This window comes from Drosophila erecta, unplaced genomic scaffold, assembly GCF_003286155.1.
Source record: "Drosophila erecta strain 14021-0224.00,06,07 unplaced genomic scaffold, DereRS2 tig00000126-arrow-pilon, whole genome shotgun sequence".
Taxonomy (NCBI): Eukaryota; Metazoa; Arthropoda; class Insecta; order Diptera; family Drosophilidae; genus Drosophila; species Drosophila erecta.
Window position 1 is genome coordinate 14174729 of NW_020825209.1, and position 18196 is coordinate 14192924.

Sequence of the window (18196 nt, forward strand, 5' to 3'; positions counted from 1 at the left end):
CCGATGCACTGATGTCCTCATCCACAGCCTCCACCTCCTGGGAAGTCTCAGATGAGCTCCGGTGGCATTGGGCATTGTTCGTCGTGGGTTGAAATGGCAGGAGCAGAGCTGGGTTTAGTTGGCCTAGGTAAATACATCATTAAACATGTAAGGCAAATGCATTGTCAACAGCCACTGCAGCACTAATCGAGTTGTGCTGTTATTCTTGTTGTTGGGGCAGCAGCAGAAAGTGGGCGTTGGGTTAGGGGGTTATGGGGTTATGGGCGGGGCACAAGGACTTGACTTGGTGGCTGACTTCTCTCACCCGAAATCCGTGCGCATTGCTCGACGTGCTCAAGTGTGTGCCATTATGTACCTGTGTCCAGGGGGAGTGGGCTCTTTTCACAGCTGCGGTCAAGCAAATAGGTATTAGGAGTGCTGCACAGAAAGCTGGCGGGAAATATTGTATTATTTATAACAAACAGATCTAATATATATTATATTATATTGTGATTCCCGGCAGTTCTGACTTGCGAACGCGAGTCTTTCGTTAAGATCAATATTTTGCACGGCATTAAATGTCCTTTTGCTCTTACCGCAGCTGTGCCAGGACGAGGACTAGCTGCACTTGGGCTGAGTGATGTGGATGGAGTGCGGGTGTGCCCTGGCATTGACGTGCCAAACAGCGGGCGATTGTCCAGGACCAAGACAAATGCACATTTTGGTAACTTGCATTTGCATTTCGAGAATTCGCAATCATCCGTGGCAATGCAAGGCCCATCTCCTCGAGCGCCCCTCGCACCACGAATATAAACATATATGGCCCAGCATTCAATTGTTGCGTCCAGGACCCTTAATGGAAATTTTGGTTTTTGCGCCTGGCCACCGTGTTTGCGTTGGGCGTTGGGCATTGGGCGTTTGTGTTTGTTGTTGCTCCCGCCCCGCCCGCAAAGTGGTTTTCATTTAAAGCGGAAATTAAAAAATGTCCAAGCGTGCAACGCGCCACATAGGAGCAGTGGCATGGAAAAGGAAGGCTGCAAATAATGAACAACCAGGGATTAACAAGCTGGCCCCACGACCCTGTCTCCACATTGACTACATTCTTTATTGTTTTTTATTCCTTGTTTTTGGTTTTATTGTTGGCCAAACGCCAGAAAGTGTTATCAGCAGCAATTCACCAGGGGCCAGAAAGAGACGGCCTCAGGTTAGCGAGAAAGAAACGGAGCATGCTATCGAGCGAATTGGAGATGCAAAAATAGCTTTCGTATATTTATTTGACACGTTTATTGTTTGGTACACTGTTTTTATTTACCAGTAACCAACCAACCCCCCTGCGTCAAGCATTCGCGAATTTCCACCATTCCCGATATTTATTTTCAATTTCATCTATTTTTCGTTTGTGCCCCATTCGCTGTTGTCTTTCTATCGCGCAAGAGGTGTCACCTTTCTGTGGATTTTCCTCGATTTTCCTCCATTTTCCGCACTCGCCCTTCCAACTGTCTATTAGCATTAGATATCGGAATACAGCAGACTGCAGTTTTCACAGTGGCGAGCTGCAGATTCCCAAAACATTTGAAGTTTTTCAGAGCAATGACGCAAAGTGTTAGTGATACTCCATGCTGCAAGTACCTGTATCAATCAAAAACTCCACTTTGAACAAATTTAAAATTTGAACAAAACTCTTATATTAATTGAAGTATTTTACAACACAATACAAATAGGTGAATCAACTTCTAAGATGCAGATATCACTGCGAATCGGAATCTACAATGTAACAAATACCTGAGCTCGACAAGCTCGCTGAAATCCAGCAAAATATATTTATAGCCGTTTCCCTTACATGAAGCATATTAAACAGCAGGTGGCCATTCCCTCGACATGTGCCTTAATATATGAATGCAAAAGATGGAAACGCATATAATGATGCGCATGTATTCACATGTCACAGAATATCCTTGCACATATTGGGCTTCGATGGCAGGCGAGCGGAAGTTGTGGCGTGTGCGTGTGTCTGTGCCACGCCCCCAGCACAAGCCAGCCAGCCCAACGCCCTTGCCACCGAATCGGGGCTGGACGAGGTGAGGAGAAGCCGCTTAACCCCACCATCATCACGGCCACCAACACATTTGTCTTCAAAGATGTATTTATGGCAGCACACTTCATCATCGAGGGTATCGCCATGCTCATCATCACCATGCTCATCATCATCGTTGTTAGCTTGGGTTGTCATTATTGTCCTCCTGCCGTTGTCGTTTTCAGCATTGACACCTCATTGATGTCAGGCCGGGAACCGGGAACCGAGAAGTGTGTTCCTCAGTCCTGAATTCCCAGGACACAGCAAGAAATGTTGAATCAGTTAATAGATGTCTTATAAGTTAAATCGTTCAAATATACTCGCTGGAAATTAATAGAATATATATTTATAAATTGTGTAACATTTAACACTTTCAACATATTTCTTTTCCCAGACATTGTGGAATACTTCAAATGGGGCCAACGGGATGTTCTTTTCCGCAGTGTAGACGTTATTGCATTTGGCTCGCTGTGCTTACCTCTCGCCACATCTTCCCTTCCATCCAGCAGCCATCTCACTCCCACACACACACACACACACACACGCACACAGAAGACAGTTGCAGTGCCTGTCTGAGCTTTACAACTTCAATCAAATTCAATTGAGTTCAATTCAATTGTAACGTATTGTATTTTTATTGAGGCATAAAAAGAGGGAAGCTGACGCACCGCATGTGTGAGTGTCGCTGTATAAGTGTGTGTGTGTGTGTGTGTGTGTGCGTGCGTGTGTGTGTGGAAAAGCAGACTCTCAGATTTAACAAGTGCGACATAATGGCGCTGACAAGCAACAAACTGGAACGAGATACACATACATATACACATACACTTATAGGTATATGGGGAAGGAACAACGCAATCACTGACACGCAGCATAAGGCTCAGACCCTTTCTGCTTCTGGCCGCCTCGTTTCTTTTTGGGCGACGACTTTTATGGCTTCAATTCAATTTGTTTACGAGCCAAGGGCTCCCCAAGTGTGAACCCGTCAGCAGCCTCCGCGCAGCCTGGCGCCATTTTCAAAGCGTCGCGCACAAATGTATGCTATGCTAAATAAGTAACTCAGCGGCAGCAACAACAAGGTCACAGCCGTTTGGCGGTGGCAAGTGGGCGGTGGCAAGTGGGCGGTGGCAAGGTGGGTGGTGCGTAACAGCGGCAGGTGATGAGCGTAAAATTTATGCAGCCACATGTAAGGCAGACACCATGAAAGTTGCCCAAAGGGGCAACCAGCGCGCTGCTGAAACCTGCACTGCAACTAAATGTAGTCGCTTATTCGAAACACACAAAAGGATGTGCTTTTATTACTATTTTCCATTTTTATTTTAAACTAAAATTGATTCGAGACAATAATTCAAATGATCTTCTCGTTAGAGACAATAAGTCAAATGACCTTCTCGTTAGTTTCTGTTGCACCCAGAAATTGTTACAAGGAAATGATCCAAATTTTTCGCTGTGCCGGAAGGATTTGCTTTTATTACTATTTTCCATTTTATTTTTTAATAAAATTTATTTCAGAGAATAATTTAAATGACCTTTGCAAATTTTCCATTTTTATTTTAAGCTAAAACTGATTTGAGACAATAAGTCAAATGATCTTCTCGTTAGAGACAATAAGTCAAATGACCCTCTCGTTAGTTTCTGTTGCACCCAGAAATTGTTACAAAGAAATGATCCAAATTTCTCGCTGTGCCGGAAAAAGTGTCAAGTACTCGAAATGGGAAAGGAGGTGAAGTGGGCTTCCCCGCATTAGGTTGACAGATTTTTCGGTATTATTGTCACGTCACGTCTGGCGGCGGATTTACTCGCAGCACACGACGGCCTTAAAGCCCCCACCTCGGCGAAATGCTGGGGGGAAGTCCTTGAAAAGGAGCCGACCTTAAAGCCAGGGCAGGGCACTAATTAAGCAAACTCAAGTGGCCGTCGCCAGGTGGATTTTGGTTGCTACTTCTTGCATTTCTCGGCCCGCTCTCCAAGTGCAGCCAATTAAATTTCATGGATAAACACTGCGGTGGCCAGTGGGTTGGCGGGGGGAATGGGGGAATGGGGGGAATTGGGGGAATCCCTACCGACTGCTGAGGTGACTTTGGATTTGCGGGCGGAATAGGGATCCGCTGCCGCTGGCATTTTCAAGTTTCGCTACAAATTGAATTTCCAACAATTTTTGCCGCGTTGGCGTTATGAAGGTTCTGTAGCCACAAGAGCGTTGGAAAAAAATCGAATATAAAAGCGGGTGAACGGGAAAGAAAGTAAGCAACAACAATGGGAGTGAAGAATATAAAGTGCCAGCACAATGGGCAACAAAGGGTTAAGTGCTTGATAAGCGGAAATAGCCGGCTTATTTTGGATTTACTTGGCAGAGTAAAAGGGGCAGATAATCAGATACTATCCATCGATTTAACGATCAAAAAATTCGATATTTTAGAGTTGCTAGTTGCAAATGTTCTATGTTTTCTATGGTTTTTTCTATTTGATAACTGGTATCGTTTTTTCCAACGGTTTTCCAACCTTTTAAAAATATTAATTTTAGATCTTATCCCTGCCCTTCGCTTTAACCCATTGTGCTTAATTTGCTGGTGTCGAGGACACTCTGTGAGGGTTAAGGGGGTGGTGGCTTAACGGGTTAATCGGGATCGGAAAAGGAAAAGGAGGATTTGGAGTGGAGTCCGCAAGAAACCAGAAACAAAAACCAGTTAACAGCATTTTAAAATTACAAACAAACAAAAAGGAGGGAAAACCTAAATCAACTCGAGGATGACGTCGTCGGCTGCCTTAACTCCACTTCAGTTCTACTCCAGCCCACCCCTCTCCATTTTCCTTAACCCTTTCGATGCTCTTAAGCGGCGGCAATCGCGTTTTTGCACAACTTTTTCAGACGTAATAAAAACGTTCAACTTTTGCCTAGTGCCTTGCATTCTGAGCGTTTCTTTTACCACTTCTTTTTTTTTTTAGTTTTTTTTTTCAGCTGGAGTTGCTTTTGCCATTTTCATTTGCCGCCGCTGCAGTTTTCCTCTAGTTGGCGCAATTTTCCGCGTTTTCATCGTTTTAATCGATGTTGGTCAAAGTTGATGGCGGCGCACAGGGGCGGAGTGGATTGCTCGGGATAAGGGGGCATTTTTCGTTACGCCAGACAGACATTTGCTGTGAAAAGGGAGTGGAGAAGAAGGAGGAGGAGCAGGAGGAGGAGGAGCAGGAGGAGGCGGAGCAAGTGCAGCCATCGACAAGGACTAAAAATCTTTGTAACCATAATTAAAAGTTGTGCTGCCTGGCCGATCCCCCCGCCCCTCCACCAATACGCCCGCCCATGGCACTTGTGGTGCAAACAATAATTAATTTAAATTGAAACATTTTAGCGCGTTGGCTGCTGCGGGTTGGGGGGCAAAAGGAGGAAAAAGGGGAAAAGGGGAAAAGGAGATGGCTATCCGAGGAATAAGTACTTAATAGCAGTTGGCAAAAAATATGACGGGAGACATGGGTTAAAGGTTGGGGGAATTATGCTGATAAGTGGCCAAGACTCGCTTATTAAAATAGAATTATTATTACTACTATTTTTATTATTACTTACGCAGCTGCCTTACTTGCAGAGATGTTTGGCAGTAATCATGGTCTTAAAGCGCTTATTTGGTCATACCACAGCAATAACATAGGCAGTTATTTAATATTGATTAACAAATCGATGCATAATTATTGCTCAATTTCCGACATATTCAAATTGTGTTGGCTTAAGCACTTTGCAGCCGTTGGCCATCTTTGCAAAATGTGGCCAGAACCGAAATTGTTCCGAATGCACTGGCGATAATATTCGAACTTCGATTCGGGGCAGTAGTTGCATTTGAGCGGAATTGCAATGCAAATATGTCGATGGAACTCGGACTAAAGCTCGAATATTTATTGAATATTTGTCTAATGCGTTATCAACCACATTGCCACTGGGCCTTAACTAAAACTGAGAATTTATTTCATTTTATTTCATTTCATTTTACTTCCGTGCCGTGCGATTCTTTCCAAATACGCACACTTTCTGGCACTTAAATATTTATTTGTTTATTTGTATATTTTTATTTATTTACTTGTTGTTGCAAAATGTTGAAAATGTCGAAGCATTCGCCTGAAAAATACTCTCTTTTTGTTGCCTTTGCCCGCATTGTTATTGTTACTGCCATTCGAATTGTTGTTGCTTTACGCTTGCCAACATTTATTGTTGTTTTCGTTTCTGCCTAATTGTGATTGCATGTAACTGAAGCATTTTTAGGGGAATTATCTTTGCCTAATTGAATGACATGGCAATTAATTCAGCTCGATGGGAAAGGGTTAAGTGGAAAATGGGGTCAGAAACATGACTTTTTCCTTGTAGCTATTGATTTCCTGCATAATAGATTTTTCTGTTCAGTTAAGCTGTTATTGTACCGATTGAAGGTACATTCTTCTCACTGAGATGGAGCTATCTGCGGAAAACTTGTGCACTATTATACAAAAACTTTTGGGAGATTTTGTGTGCGCTTTCCAGTTTCAACAGGCTCCCAAAGCGCAAGTGTCCCATAATTCATGGCTGCTCTCTTCGAATCACCTGTCAAGACTGAAACGTATTAGCCTACTTTCCGTTAGTGGCCATTTGCATTATGGCCGGAATAGTGGCGCTAGCAACTCGCTGTGCTGTGGCAAAAAAGCAAACAAAAAACAAGAAGCGAAGTGAAAATGGAGAAAAATGAGACGGAACTGCCACTGAATGGATGCGGCTGTCAAATGCCGTGCAATTTGCCATGCAGCCCCGCCCACTCGGCTGCCAAACTCAACTCAATCTCAGCTGCGGCAATGCGCAACAAAGGGGGCGGGGGTTGTGTGTGTTGCAAGTGCGTCGGTTGCAACGGGGGCAACAGCGACGCAAATAGGGCCATCTGGCAATCTATCTCCGGCGCTCGCCATGAATTTTCCCCCGCCCCACCAAGCAGCAGGGGCGGGAAAAGCCGGGAAAGCCGGGAAATGCCGGGGGAGCCTCTGTGATGTATTGCTTTGTGTGATTCTGACAGAATTAGCAGCTGCTGCTGCCGAAAATTGCACAACAATTGCCGACTTGCTTGTCGGCCAAATAAAGTTTCGCATCTTCGATCAACAAATGGCCAGCGTAACATTCTTGGCCACACTCAGAGTGCACCTTCTGACCAAAAAAACCGTAGATATCCAGCGCAAGAAGGCCGCAAAATCAGGGCCGTCAGTTTTAATGTACTTTCGGTCTCCAAGGATATATTAATTTGGTTTTTATGTAGCTGCGCTTTTAGGCCAGCGGCATATTTTTATGTTTATTAGCCATTAGGCTGGCCACAAAGTAACCAGTAACAACAGCCCAAGTGGAGAGGAAATGTGCCGCAGAACTTTACCAATTAAAAGTTGATGCGGCTCGGATTAAAGGTTGCCAAATCAAACGAAACTTTCGCATTTTTGGGCGCAAAAGGATAATTTTGCGATCTGTTTAGAGCCTCAATGTGTTTAGGCCATGATTGGCTTGACACTTTTATTATTATTGATTCGTTTTCATTAGGAACCCCACCTTGGCCACATTTTAAATTATTACTTGGCTCTCGCATTACTCAAGTTAATAACGTGTACCAGTTTCCCAGTTGGGCAACGTGTAAGCCATTTAAAATTGCTTATTTTCGTATGCATTCAAGTCAAACAATTCCCTGCAATTCCTTCCCATACAATTCCTTTACAATTATTTCATATGCAGCTTCTGTGCACAACAATTACATACGGGCAGACACACAATAAAATAACTTTTAATTACGCACAACTAAGGGCTGATTTGCATATGTGTGAGATATATGTACACTCTGGCTGGAGTTCCGTAAAATGTAATTAGAGTTTTGTGTAGTGAAGTTGTCAGCTTTTGGATAACCGAAAACGAGCGTTTTAACAAGTTTAATTGGTGCAAAGTTGCACACAAGTTCATCGAGTGAACTTTGCCCCAAACTTTTCACCGAAATGTACATATATCCGCAAATCCACGTTCAACGTGCGTTCTGCGTTCCACAATAGGTTGCAAGAATGAGCGGTCGCCAGTAGAAGTTGTTACACAAATTGATCCGCATTTCGGCGCCATAAGTGCTGCATTGGTAATCAACTGCAGTCCTTGGCATAACGAGGCTTTATTACCTCGTAGTTTGAATGAAAACTTCAATGGCAATGTATTTGCTCATCATCTGACTAATATATTTTCGTACATACTCGTACAGATATTTTCCAAACGAGTATTTCAGTCCTGCAACTTTAAGTACATTTTTGTAAGTAGGTTAGGGCATGGAATTAACGCTTTGTGGTCTGCCGCTGACAGAAATACCCCCCTAATTTTCGCCAGGTTAAGGATAAAAAGCCAAGCCAAGAGCTACAAACTTTCGCCAGACAACTTTTGTCATCTCATTCTTGACTTTAGAATTCTTTCTTTGATTTTTTGTTGCTCGGCTGCTGCCTGTTGTTGCTTTTGTTGTGCTTAGTGCAAAATTTTCATATTTACTAACTTATGCAAAAAGTGCCAGCCGCTGTCGCTGTTGTTGGCTAATGAAATGCAGTCCCTGCTGCAGGATCTTGCACTGTCTGAAAGGGAAAAGGGAAAAGAATGTGGAAATCATACAAAAAATAAAGAAGCGGCAAAGTGTCGGCGGCAACTTTTGCCAGCTGCCAAAACTGGAGACAGTTGATAGCCACCAAAACGAGGAAGCGGTTGGGGAAATGCAAACTTGGCCCTAAGTAAATGCTTGCTGCCAGTGCACACACACATACATACATACTTACTTACCTTGCCGCCGGGTTTTCCCGTTCACCCGCTCCCCACCCCTCACACTTTCCACCTGCTGCAAGATTTTCTTATGCTCTGCTTTTCCCTGTTCTCTTGGCTGGCAAATTGCCCAGCAACAAAAACAGCCTCAATTTGCCACTGGTTAACAAATTGAATTGCCAGTGACTCTGTCACTATCTTTGCTCCTTTCACACTGACAAAAACACTGACTAAATCTCTCTAGTTTTCCAGTCTGTGTCGTATGTATGTCTTGCTCTTCGGTTTCATTCGAAAATTGCTAGACTTCACTGCTGATCTTATTGTATTTCTTACTTGAAACTCTCCCTCTTTCTTGCAGTGCAGCAAAATATCCAGTTCTAATTTCCTATTAGAGCGAACAATTTGAACGTTTTGGAGGACAGGTAAAAGCCTGTTGCATTTGTGCAAATGAAATGCTGTTAATTAAGCGTTTTTTAAATCGCAGCATTTTTCTAGTTGCCCTTAAACCCTTTCTGTTTTTTTTTTGTTTGTTTTTGTGGATGAAGCCCCGAGGACTATTTAAATGAAAAACATTGACAAACAGATACCACTGCCTGTCGGGAGCAGAGCCAATCGACATACGGAATGAGGGTAGAGTGTTGACCTCAGACTCCAGACCCCAGCTACCCAGCTACCTATACTCGTGCATACTACATACTCGAACCAACCCAATCCAATCCGATCCGATCGGACCCGGACCAGTTCTCAGTGGCCTGGGGGGGCGGGGAATGGTGGAGCACCCATTGTGAAAACAAAAGTATGACTGACTGAGTGAGCGGCAGTGAGAAAAGCCAAGAGCAACGGCACCCTCGTAGTTTTTCACCCAGTTTTCCTCCACTTCCCACACACACTTTCCACTTTCCACTTTCCCCGTCTGTCAGTCTGTCTGGGTCCGGTTTTCCCATTGATTTACGAGGAGAATGGGCAGGACCAGCCACTTAACGCTGCACACACGCTTCCTTGGCTGCTTTTTTCATAACTGTCTGCCTCGAATTTTATGGAGTTTATTAATTTGAGTGCTTTCCACCCCCGGTGACATGGCTGTTCATGGGCTCAAACAACAAATGGCGATACTTGTTTTATTGAATGACCCCAAGCCCCGAGCCCCAAGCCCCAGACCTAAAAACCCAAACGTTGGCCACTCCAACGCATGTGTCGCAAAACTGTCAATGGAAGTAAACGGATTGGCTTTGAAATACCGCTCTTGACCCGCCAGCAGCAGCAGCAGCAGCAGCAGCAGCAGCAACATCTGTCAGCTGTCTGGCCAATTGATTTCCAACCTTGTCTGCCACGTAGTTTAAAAATATTTTACAAATATTGACACTACCGATTAAGCGAGCGCCGAGCGCCGAGCGCCAAGAAAATGCGAGCAAATAAATCACGTATACGCCATGTTGCTGCTGGTGCGTGAGTGCAGCAATTAGCATGCAATTAGTTGCAGAAAGCAGCCAAAACGGAGTGGAAAGAAGGGAATGAAGAGAATGCAGGGGGTGAAGAGTGAGGGAAAACTTTTTGATTTGTGTCATTGTCTTTTCCCCAGCTAGATGGCATTGTTGCTCTGGTTGTTTGTGCCATAGAACGTGCCACAAGTTGAGTTTTCCAACCATCAAAATGTTCATCTTGAGGGAGCCGCCAAAAATTTCTGGGGGCGTCAACTTTTTAATTGTTTTGCTGCAAAGAAAAATAAAAATGAGGACAGGAGAGGAACATGTAGATCTATGGCGAGTGCTGAAAGATGGCACTTTAAGTTTGTTTCAACTTTAAAATGGGCATGCCACCTCTCTGTTTCCCTCTGATTTTTCTTCCTAACCTCTTTAGTTGGCCACAAATTGCCAGACAAGCCAAAACATAAAACAATTTGCCGGCTAAATAACAAAACGCCAGCAAGATGCGACACTGAAGCTGGTGGAATAATGATGTTGATGATGATGAGGATGAGGATGGGATGAGACTGATGACAACATCGCCAGACGGCAAACCACAACAAAGTGCAAATTTATGCCACAATAAATGTGGCCAGAACGGCACTGGACCCTCGTTTCCGCCCCATTTGGACACTGTCAACTGAAAGCGCTGCTGAAAAAATCCAACTTTAAGCACTGCGTTGCTAAAGAGCAGTTTTTCCTACAACGTTTTCAACATATGAATGCTTACTTATCTGTAATTATGACTTTATGTTGATTAATACATGCGAATGAAATAAGAAACTTCAAAGTCTCAAACTTGTTTTTTCCCATGTACTTTCCATGTACGTGTATGTGTGTATTTGTACAAGGTATAAGGTCAGTTTCCTTCTTTTTGGCCCACTTGTGAAGCGATTGACGAGCCGAAACGAAATGAAACAAAACGAAAGGAGACGAGACGACACCTTGAAAGGCCGCTCAACCTTAACCCACAACAGACCATAAATAAAACGTCTTCTTGTCTGGCCACTTCAAGTGGCTATGGGTAGAGATCGGAGATGGTAGATGGTAGATGGAAGCCACTGGATGCCAGCAGTTCGGAGATAGAGGAATAGGCAGGACCGTTGCCGCAATTTTAGTCTCCATAAACTGTCAGGCATCAGTAACTTATCGACCCTTAGCTTTTAAGTGGATGATTTCCGGCTTCAGATTTCCGCACACAAACAGACACACCACCAGCACCACCCACACACACAGGGCAGCTAAGGACACCTGGCCAGGTGGTGAAGTGGATGTGGAAGTACAGTGAAGTCCTTGTCTCGATATTTTGTTTTATTTCACTTTCTATGCGGGCTCCCGTGCTGCTTCTATTTTCGTCTATTTTCTTTATGTTTCCATTTTTGCAGCGCTTCCATTTTTTTCAACTATCATCATCGCCCGGATTCTTTATAAAACACTGTGACAAAATTGACAGGTATTTCACATGCATTTGTAAAAGCGTAAATATAATGGTTGCCAGCACTGCAATTTTTAATCATATCTATAATTTCCCTATATATATGCTTCACAATTGTAGTTAACATTCAATGTTTGCAGAGCAATTTTCGCATCTTCATCATCTGTATCATCGTTGTCGTCATTTTATTTATAAACTCCAGCACTTCTGGTCAACTTGACTGACTTTTAGTTGGCTTGGCGGAAGGGGCGTGGTTTTGCTTGAAGTGACATTCGGGAAAAGGCAAAAGGGCCAGGAGCAAGGACATGGCCATTTCGACTCGGTCCGAGGTGTGCCAGATCCTGCTGTTGCTGTTGCTGTTGCTGTTGCTGTTGGTCGTGCACACGTCAAGTGTCCTTAAAGGGATTAGGGGTGAATGATAGCGGCTTATGTCTTAGGTGTGTCTGCTTTCCTTTTGTAAAATAACTAAAGCCCTCCCCTTTCTCCGCTTGGTATTGCTAATATTGTTATTGCTATATCCTGTCATTGTTGGCGTCGTGATTGTTGCTGCCTTAGATGATGATGATGTTGCTGCTGCGGTTATTTTATCGCCGCATTATGCAGCTCTTATTGTGCAAATTTGTTAACAATTTTCTTAAGCTTTCAACACTCTGAATGGCTTGTTTATGCATTTAAATAATGCCAATGAACTTCGGTACTGATACTGATACTTGCTGTGCCCAACATGTCCAACCACGGATAACTGAGCTGTCGAAACTCATTGGCACTTCGATAAGGACTCGCAGTTGCCAAACTCCGATCGTAACTCTTCGCCACATAAAATCGGTCGGGAGCAAAGTTATTCCATTTGGATTCCTGGCGTCCTTTGGGCGAGCACTTAATTAACACCAAACAATATAATTTTCCAAACATTCCCGATGTCCAAAGTGGAGGAGGGCCAAAAACTTTTGTCATTTGCTGGCCCCAATTCTGCCCCACTCCATTTCCATTTCACTACTCATTAGGAAAGCTCATTATTGTCAATAGTTGGTAGATAATTTCAGACCCTTTTGCCCATTGTTTTATTTCCATACCCTTCTGCTCTGCTGTGTTTTCTTGCCATTTGTTGTGCTGTTTTTATTTTCAAAGTCATTACTGAAGTTTGCCGCATCGATAAATGGATAACCAAAACAGGAGACAGTAGCAACAGTAGCAACAGGAGCAGAATGCCAGGATGCCAGGATCCAGCATCCTTCCGGTGGGCAACTTTGTGTTGTCATTGCGGACCCATGTACCTATAGCAGTCGACTGGTCAACAGCTTTCCTACCTGTTCCTGTCTGCCGAGAATTTCCAATTGACTGCGGTGCCCCACAACTAATTGGCAACAAATGAGCACGAAGTTGGATGGTGGTGCATTGTCTGGCTGTTGGACTTGGAACTGGGACCTAACAGGCCACTGCAAATCAATTAGGCAACGCAGCGCGTTGTTAAACATTGCAAAAAGCCCTTTTGTGGGGCTCAAGGAAAAAAAAACGCAGAAACAAAAACAAAAATAGAAAGAAAATAGAAAGTTGTTAATTGAAAAGGGCAAATGTTTCTTTGTCTACTTCCTCCTCCTTTGCCGTTGGTTTTCCTTAAGCTTTTCCTCCGTGCGACCAGCCAGCCAAGAAGTCGGTCAGTTAACTGACCTGACACGACAAAACCAACTGAATTAACACATTAAAATTACATTTTATTACAAGTCAAGCCGGGACACACAACCGAACTCATTAGAGCAAACAAAAGGCTCGTCACCGTGCGGAGGCCAAAGTTGAGTAATAAAAAGTGAAGGCAGTCAGCCACTCAAGAGTGGAAATGCTCACCCACAGCTGCCCACTTTAACACACACACACACATACAGGGATACGGATACGCACACAAGCAGGGAGTCAGGTGTTGCGTGTCAGTGAAATGTTTTCGCCATGTGCGTGACCGAAGGAATAAAGGCTCCTTCAGCCTTAAGTCACCCAAGTGTGCCACCCACCACCCACCACCTCCCAAGGACCGAGCACTCCACACACGTAGGCCAAGTTAAGCTGGCCCTAGTCCGACTAAAGACTGTGGACTCCGAATCAGTAGCTGCTAATTTCCGGAGTTTTGATTTGTGCCCGGCTTCAGCTGGGGAAGCAGGCAAGGATACCGGGATGATGATTTATAGACGGCTTGAGGGAATTCGAGCAACCTTCAAGGCTTGAATGCGGCGAAGGGAATAGATAACAGAATAAATATAATATTTAAATTGGAATATTAGTGTTCAAATTTCATAACCTAAGCAACCCATCTTTTTGTCCATTTTTATTGAAATTCTCTGGTTCTTTTTGGCACCAGGCATCCTAATCAGTAGCAAAGTTCTGCCGATAATCAGCCGCCACCTGATCCTTGCTGATCCTCAGAAGTTCCTGCTCATATTTCATTAGCGTCAAGTTGCAACCGATATTCGATAGCTGTGGTACAGATGGAGCGGCCGTGAGGAGCGCGACAAACTCGGAAAATTGCCAGGTTGTGCAGCGAATTTGTGTGCGTTGCCGTCAAATTAGATGAAGAAGAGACGCCCAGGGAAAACCAAAACCAGAAGATGTGAAAGGGGAAAAGGCGACCCCAAGACAGCCGGGAAAACGGCGACGACGAAGAACCGCAAAAATTCAATTGAAGGAATGCAACAAACGAATTCGATTTCCCAGACAGATTGGGGCGGAAGGGGGATGGTTGACAGGTAAGGTCAGGTTAGCTGCACCGTCAATTCAATATTCAAAATGTAATTTAGCGTAATGCACACACACATTCACGCAGAGCAACAGTCAAGTGCTGGAAGATGAGACGGAATTGCAGCTATAAAGTTGCTCTTCGATTGCCCGGACCGCAAAGATGGGATGTGGCTGGTTTTCCAACCCGTTTTCCTTTAGTACAAATTTTCCACCGCCCTTCCGAGCATCCCATCATCCCAGCATCCCAGCATCTCGGCAATAAATTTCTGTTTGGAGCGTGAAAATGCAGATAATGTTTACACCTGAAGGCCATACACAAGCACAAGGGAGCGGATTGTGTTGCACTTGGGGGGGAAAAAGGAACACGGATATGGCGCTTTAAACTAAAACGGATATATTTCTGTAAACTGAATTAAATGGAAACAGCAGGTGTCCTGTCCACCTCCGAGTATCTGGGCAACTTGATAGCGCACAAGTTCAGTCTCGACTTCGTTTTCTTCTGTGGGAAATGTTTGATGTTCGCGGCATAATGCACAAATACATAAATAAATTACAATTTTAAAGCTGGCATACTCGTAAAATATGAATGATATGCTAGCTGAAAGAACATAGCTGCTTAACCCATGTGTTTTGCGCTGGGCTTTTAAGGCTTGACGTTTGCCTTTTCAAGGATTAGTTACATGTATTTATGCAACAGTCGTTTGTAATCAACTAACTGCCCTTTTAAGTCTTGAATTAAATATTTAATGCCGCTATAATGAAGCGTTTAGTGCATTTTCCGTGAATCTCCGCTTGGAATGCCAGTTAGTAACCCTTAGTGTTACCAGTATGCCGTTTGAATGCCTTAGGGTCTATCAACCAAAATGAATAGCCAGCACTTGGAGCTGAAGCTCCAATTTAATTAGTGGTCTATTCGAGCACGTCACTGTCCACTTTCCGACTGCATTGGCCGCCCAAGGGTTAAGGCAGGCTTTGTCCGTCAGCAAAGGGTGTGTGTGTTTTTGTGTGGCCACACCCACACCCACACCCACACCAGCGTATCTGTACTTCCGCTTGAAGCGTCAGCGTCAAAGGAATAACCAGCTAAACGCACCGCCGGCAATGAAACGGATCGGAACGGAACGGGACGGAACGGAACGGGACGGAATGGAACGGACGCTCAGGCGGACCGGAACGGAAGAAGGGCGGGGAAACGGAAAAGAGCTGGTTTTTCCGCGAAAAGAAAAACTATACTATATACTAGCGGGGAAATAACGAAGCAGCGCTGAGTGAAAATCAATAAAAAAAGAAAACAAAAATAAGAAATAGATAGACAGGAAAGTGGGAAACCCATGATAGAACGATGGAATGCGGCGCCGTAAAACCTTTTAGTTATATTAATTTCAAATCACACCCCACTCGCCAAAGGCGTGAACCGAAAATGCCGTAAAAGTTTTATGACTTTTTTCCCACACCGCGGCACTACTTACAATTTTTTCTTCTTTGTTCATTTTGTGTTTCCCTGGCTCGATGGAAATTTATAACAATTGCAGACCTTGAACCTGCCGCAGAACCACTCGCAGTCGGATTCGCAACCAATTCGACGGCCAAATTGATCTTGTCGCATAATTCTCAGCAAATTGCCACAGCGATTTGTCTTGTTGCCAATTAGCCGCCGTTTCCTGTCGTCGCTGGCGATGGAAAATGAGGTGGAAAATGGGCGCAGAGGTGGCTGGAAGGCCCAGAGACACGGAAATGCCATGGCAATTGCGATGCTCTGCCGCTGGATCGCAGGCCAATGGCAATTGCCGTTGGCGTTTTTAATTAGAAAATGCGCACTGTCTGCGCCGAACACCCACTTCACCACCCACAATTGCCCCCCTGCCCGCTCACCGCTCACCGCCCACCCACACTTTCAATTCGCAGTGTCTGTCTCTCATTCGGTTTGGCAAGGTGTAAAAACTAATTACATTAAAACTGCCACGAATTCAATTGCATTGCCTGCAATTGCAATGTGCAAGTGCAAGTGTGAATGTGCGTGTGTGTCTGTGTCTGTGTGTGTGTGCATGTCCTTGTGTGCGTGCAGCTGTCAGCGTCTATGTGTGAGTGCGATGCAAAATGCGCTGCGTACTTTTTTCGTCACTGGGCCCTTTTTTACTTTCCTATTATTGTTTATTCACGTCGGAATCGTTCAGTGCCTTCTGAACATGCGACTGACCCTAATCAATTCCGAATGCCTGCCAATTACATGAGCTTTAGCATCTGAAATGCCATGATTTCTCTCGAATATATTTTCAATCAAGTCAGTCTTAATATCTCACAAACTGCTAACTGATTAACTTGATTTCAAACATCAAAAAAGGTTACGCGTTGTTTAATAACAAAGTGTGAAACTTTTCGTCACTCGAATAGTTGCGGCAACTTCCTCGGCAAATAAAAATATTTTTATATAAAATTCGTACTAAATCTATTATATTTTTTTATTTTTAACTACGTAAATATTAACAAAGAGGGGGATAGTTGAATCAATGCTATTGTTAGTTGTTGGCATTGCTGTTGTTGCAATGTCAAGTTAATGGCTTCCACTGCGTTGGGGAGAGGGGTGGGGGAAGTGGGTGGTGTGTGGAGATTTGTGGGGCTAAAACCGTCGGCAGCCGGCAGCCAATTTTCCGATTTTCCGACTTTCATACAGCCGCCGATTGCTGAACGAATGTGATTGAAAGCATTTAATAATGCAGCAATACATTTGAATTGAATTAGTGGCGAAAGCGATTTTATGGATTAGCCGACGAAAACTTGAAGTCGGTGCGAGTGCGTAGCGGTTGGAAAATGTTAACATTGCGGCTGAAATGAAAACTGTGTAACGCCTGGCTTAGTGGCATTAATATGTTATCGCGACGCATTTAATACCACAAAGGCCTCATTAAATATATATATATATTTGTGCTCGAATATTTTATTCAGCTAATTTATGCGTGCTTGTTGAAAGACTGATTCGCGCATTCATGGATTCGTTTTCATTTGTATGCAAATGAGGTGGAAATCTAATTACCGCAAAACAAAGGACCAAATCCGTTGTCTGTCGCGAATCAACTAAGAAAAACTGTTTATGCCTTGTGTTATGTAAGGCGATTACATTATGTGCAAGGACCTTCCCCACACAAGCACACATCTCCAGGCAAGACGGCAATTTGTAATGCGCCAATAAGAATTTATATCAACGCCGGCTGCCAAGCAGAAACCAGAATCCAGCCACGACTCCCGACGAAATCCGAGGACTCCTCGTTGTCGAAGGCTCCCTGCTCCCTGCTCCTTGCTCCTTGCTCCTTGCTCCTTGCGCCCACTTGCTGCTTGCCCCATCTCCTTTCTCCGTGCCACTGATAAGAAACCCGTCCTGTGGAACAGGACAAAAACACAAAAAACAGGCAACGCACGTAACGTTCCGCTGATTGCCAGCAGCGAGGACTGCCAAAGGGGGAAGGGGGTGGGGGGATAAGAAAAAAGGACGAAACCATAACCCAGGACAATCGCAGTAACAGCAACAGCAATAACAACAACAATGCTGACACTTGCACGTGGCTGGCAAGCGTTGTAATTCGCCGGATCCGCAGGACTCGTCGCCCAAAGTCGCGCAGGCGTCGGCAGCGACGCAAGGACCTCGTGTCCTGCCACGAGCTCGACCGACGAGCTCGCGTTTTAGAAGAGTGTGCCGTATAAGAGTTGTGGCCTTAGTGGGAACAGATGTTGTTCACAAGGGAACTATTCACATCAAACAAAAAACA